Source organism: Acyrthosiphon pisum, chromosome A1 (genome assembly GCF_005508785.2).
Source record: "Acyrthosiphon pisum isolate AL4f chromosome A1, pea_aphid_22Mar2018_4r6ur, whole genome shotgun sequence".
Taxonomy (NCBI): Eukaryota; Metazoa; Arthropoda; class Insecta; order Hemiptera; family Aphididae; genus Acyrthosiphon; species Acyrthosiphon pisum.
This window is the reverse complement of record NC_042494.1, coordinates 92,825,317-92,830,886: the sequence shown is the minus strand read 5'-3', so window position 1 is coordinate 92,830,886 and position 5,570 is coordinate 92,825,317.

Here is a 5,570-nt window from a genome sequence, read left to right as displayed (position 1 = left end):
GTACCTGTCACAGAAAGCGAACGAACTCGAGGAGGGTGTTATTGTTTTTTTTTTCGTCTTTCGAAGACAAACGCTGTGTGGCGGGGGGGGGGGAGGGATTAAAAAGACTTCCTGCCCGGCGCTATTGTTATTTGTATATTGGACCCATGGGAAAAATTCTAACGCAAAAGGAGATGCGCGTCTTGACGGGGCGCCCGTAGGCGTAACACACGTGACGACGATGTGAACATGACTCCGTTCACTTTTTGCCATTTGCCGGGTCGGATTACAAAATGTCGAGACGTGAAAAGAAAAAAAAAATGAATATACGGAAAATGCCCGGCACACAGTGGCTATGAAATAGAGTCGAGGGAAACGCGCTCGATTCATCACAAAATGTATATCGAATGCATTTGAATATTAAATGTATATTAAGTACCCATAATGAAACTGTTTGCTGCTAAAGGATTTGAGACGTAGTGTGACAAGTAGGTAGGTACATAGATAGATAGTTACCAGATGTTTATTATAATAATATTACCTATTGTCGAGTGTGTGTTGATCAAAGTTACTCAATTATTGTTATATTGTGATTGACGCGAGTGCGATAACTATATAATAATTATTATTATTGCCGTTAAGCGAAAAAATTACGATTTAACTATAATTATATGTATACAGCTAGAACAGTCGAACAGTAATCATTGAGCATATATTCAAGGGTAATTATACAGATATATATATGTAGGTATGTCTTGCAATAGATGGTGTAAATAGATAACCTGGTGTCGTACAATCCATATATACAAGTGATATAATACGAGTGTTGGTCGCCATTCGTCGATAATAATAATAATAATAATATGAGTCATGGTAATGACACTGCACTACTTAATACGCATACCTATTGTATAACTAAAACAATTAACGTTTTGCCGGCCGATGTATAGTTTGCAGATATAAGTATATAATATAACATAGTAAAAGTCCATTTATTAAACACTTTTACATAATATAGGTCACGAAAACGAATTGCGGAAAAATCCCGATAAAAAAATTCCCTAAGCAAAATACCTGAACGATGTTTTTACTTTCAGTATTTGTAACCTAGCTATGATTTTTAACGACAAATTAGTTTTATTTACTATATTTTTATATTAAATTTAGGTTATGTTGTTATTATATAATTGATTCTTATAAATTATTTATATTTTTAAATTTAACGTGCTCGTAGCTCGTCACATTATCGCCTCAATTTTTATACTGGGGATTTTTTTCCAACTACTCACAAACACAGTTGTTAAAGGTAGTCAGTGACAAATTTACAGAGGAAAAGCGTAAAATTGTTTTACTATAAAAATAAAATACTGATGTGTTGTATATGTTGTGTTATCGAAATAAAACATTTTTTTTTTTTTTAAATAATACCGATGATTTGGAAACAACCTACCTTCTGTTGGGATATTCATACTATATATGTGTATGTGTGCAATAGTAAAAACAGTGCACCGTGCGACCAAACTAAAATAATGTATTAATGATTAGATGTTTGCAGTATAATAGACTATAGACGCCATGTATACAGCAAGAGCGTAAGACCTATTACGTTATAATAGTGATGCACGTGAATGTGAACGAGTTACTGTTTTTTTCTATTTGTTTTGAATGAAAATTTGAAATTTTGGTACACGATTAGTTCATTCCCATACTTACTCGACATTGCGCTATAAACATATTTTTATTTTTATTTATAATTTATATCATTATATAGAATTTCATCGTTTAAAAACCATAAACTCATAAAAACACGAACGAGCATAATATAATCTGCAAACGGACAATCAGCAATAAAAGTGAAAACAATAAAATATAAGTCCTCGAGTGTACCTACATTGTACATTTTGAGCCTACGTGCGCTTAAAATTTGATAAAGGTTTATAACGACACGAGTGTGGCCAGTAAAAAATAATAATAAGCCGGCAAAACCGAGGTTCCTATTTGATTTTTTAAGCAATAATGTTATCCATATTATAAAAAGTTGATAGTTGTTTTAGAGCGGTTATATATTTCGATACAAATAACCGATGCTAATAATTATTAGTAATATTGTATTTTGAAAACACGTAAATTTAAAATATTTACTAGTGTAATCAACAGGTGTATACGATTTAGGTATATCAAACTATTTCGAACTACGCATATTGATCCAAATTTGTATATGTACTCAATTATACTATAGGTATAATAGTACTCAAGTACTCGATTGTTTTTTTATAATATTATATACTCATTTTGTGTCACGACTTTACGAGTACCTAGTATCTACTACCTAACAATACTAATATAGTAGTTACTAGAAAAACTGAAAAGGCAATATAAAAAACATTAAAAACGACGTAGCGATAAACCTAAAAAATGCGTATATCCAACAGACAACAATTAACTATTATTATTTATTATTCTGTATTAGTATGTATTCCACAAATTGATGTTGTTGAGCTATATAAAAATGTTTTGTTAAAAGCTAATAAAATTAATAAAACAGACAACAGCGCAATAAAACCATGCAATAAACAATTATTATTATAATATTGTAAAAATAAAATATAAAATCTCAATTTGTCTGCACACCAGTTATACAAGGTCATGGAAACTTTGGAAGCGTCCGAGGTGCAGGATGACTTCCTACAGGTTCAATGCGAGTCACGGATATTTTGCGAAGACACCGAGAAGCAGCTGGCAAGACAGCGATGGACGATTCTCAGATATCTAATTATTTTGTTTTTCAATAAACAGTAACAATAACCACATATAATACATAGTATTATATACATTTATGAATATTATAAAAAATGGTTCATCAAACATGCACACCCCTATTATTCCTTTAATAATTAAATTATTCAAATTCGGATTTTTGAAACTTTTAAATATACTCAGACCATTTTATTTGAATATTCTAAAATTTTGTACTACATAAAGACTATCTTGTGGCGAAACAAACTTCTATTTTTCAAATGAGAGCCCCTCTCCCCCTCCCATTCGATCATGCATTATTTTACTGAAAATGTTGACGTATCAAAAGTAAAATTAGAACGAATGGTTTTTGAGTTATTTAACTTTTCGTATTTAGGATAAAATAGGTCCATGATTTAGAAGATATGAAGGTTATGGTGATTAAAAATGTTGGTGATTATTATTAAGCTATCAACATTTGTATAACGTTCGAATTTTGAACTAGGTACATCAACATTTTCATTAAAATTATCCACTAAATAATTTACTGTAAACAATGGTGAGGGGGTGGGGGGTAGTAGGGTTCTCATTTGAAAAACATAAGTTTGTATCGACAGTCGACACAGAATACTCCTTAGATAATACAAGAAAAATTCAATGATTTGAAAAAATAGTAGGTATCTAAATATTTAAATATTCTAAAAACAATAATTTTTTCATTATTAAAGGAAAAAATGGAGGTGAGTATATTATGTTTTGTAAACCACCCTGTAATCTGTGTAATATATATTATTATCATGAAATCTCAAGATGGTCAAAAATAGTTTTCTATACAACACTAAATGTACCAAGTCCAAAAGTAATAATTATATTTATATATTAAGTAAATATAATTGCACTGAACAACAAGTTTGTAGTTGAAAACGATTTTGCTACTATTTTTTCGTCGATCTCAATAATTACAACCAGAATGAAATAACATAAAATAGGTAGTTAAAAGCTATTTAGTGTTTTGTGTCTGCATTTATAATTTAAAATTATTCGTTAATCGTTATTTATTCATAAAAATATTTTTAAAAAATGCCATCCTTAAGTGTGTTATACCTGCACATTCGAATGTACAATGGATTTATACCGTATTTGATAAGTGACTATTATAGAACACAATATTATACCTATAAGACATCGTGTGTATTAAGTACGAATGTTATAAAAATAACCTTCAATTTCATTTTGAGAAATCATATTTTTCACCACTCATCGGAGTTGAATGACCGGAGTGGGTTAAAGAAAAAACTAAACATGTTTTTAAGCATTCTATCCTTATACAAGTTATATATTTATACGGATTCAATTTAATTAATTGCGAAAAAAAATATATCAGTAATCCAGCAGGTATGTTCTTTTCCGACCTTGAGAATCAGTTGCACTTGATTTTAAGATCTGATTCAACCTGTAAACGTCTGCACCGAATCCTCCGCCCAATCTATCAAAAATGAGCGATGACGTAGAATGAATTATATAATTATATATATATAAAACATTTCAATAATCAATTAGTCATGAAACATAAAAAAGACATAATAATGTTCTGCAAATGGAAGTTTAATTATTATTATTTGTCATTTCGGTGTACCTATATAATATCAACAAATCAAACATGCTTCAAAACTCAATTATAAAACTAAAATAATTTGTATATCTGACTGTAACTATATTATATATACCTAACTTGTATATTACAAACGTACTTAAATACCTACGCCTTGTTTTTGAATATTTAATTTATTGTCTTATAAACAAGTTACACATTTTTATGAATATATTATTATCGTGTTATATACTTATATTATTATAACGCAAGATACTAATTATTATCATTTCATAAGCAGTGATTAAAAATCCAATCTTTGTACGGTCTATAAAAAAAAAAAATACATATTATACATTATACCTACTTAAGAAGCTTATCCGATCAGCTGTTTCTTGATACGATAAGTTATTAATACTAACGCATGGAGTACTATTTTTTCTTAAATTTACATCAGAATAGCTGTAGGTACCTACATATTAAAATTTTTTTCTTGTATGGATATAGAAACATCATTTGTTAGACAATAATCATGCAATTTAAAAAAAATACTTACCAATTATTTGTAATTACTATAGGTTTGTCTATGCCATAATATCTTAAGTCATAATTATATTATAATTAAATGATATAACATTATTTTATTCAAATGTTATTTATTTACTTAATATTTACAATATTCTAAGTCAAGATCATAATATTATATTATACATTTATACTCTATTGGGAATGTATTTTTATTTTGCTATTATTTTTTATGCCTACGTTAATATTTTATTATATTTCACTAAATATCAAACTATAACAATTCGTACTGCATGGTCAATAGTGTGAAAAGGTCAAATGGAAAGTACAACATAATATCAACACACCATAATATACTAGTATGTATTGCATTTTTTACAAATAGGTCAAAGTATATAATATATAATATATTGTAGATTTGTAGATTTAGAATACAAAATAAACTGCTACTATGAGCATGCTGTAGCATGACTGTAGTTAGTAGTATTTATATACCACATTACAAGTATTTACTTACCTACTATAGTTTTTATACCTTATTGATTTTCATTTTTAAATATTAAAAAATTTATAGTAATATTAATATTTTATTTATAATATCTAAATTAGAATTGGTCACACTTTTGTGTGCGGCTGATTAATAATACGTATTATTATTTATTAATCAATCATAATATAATCTGGATATTTTTGATTAAATCGGAGATCATTGAGACACATCCTACATTTTTCCTCTCGG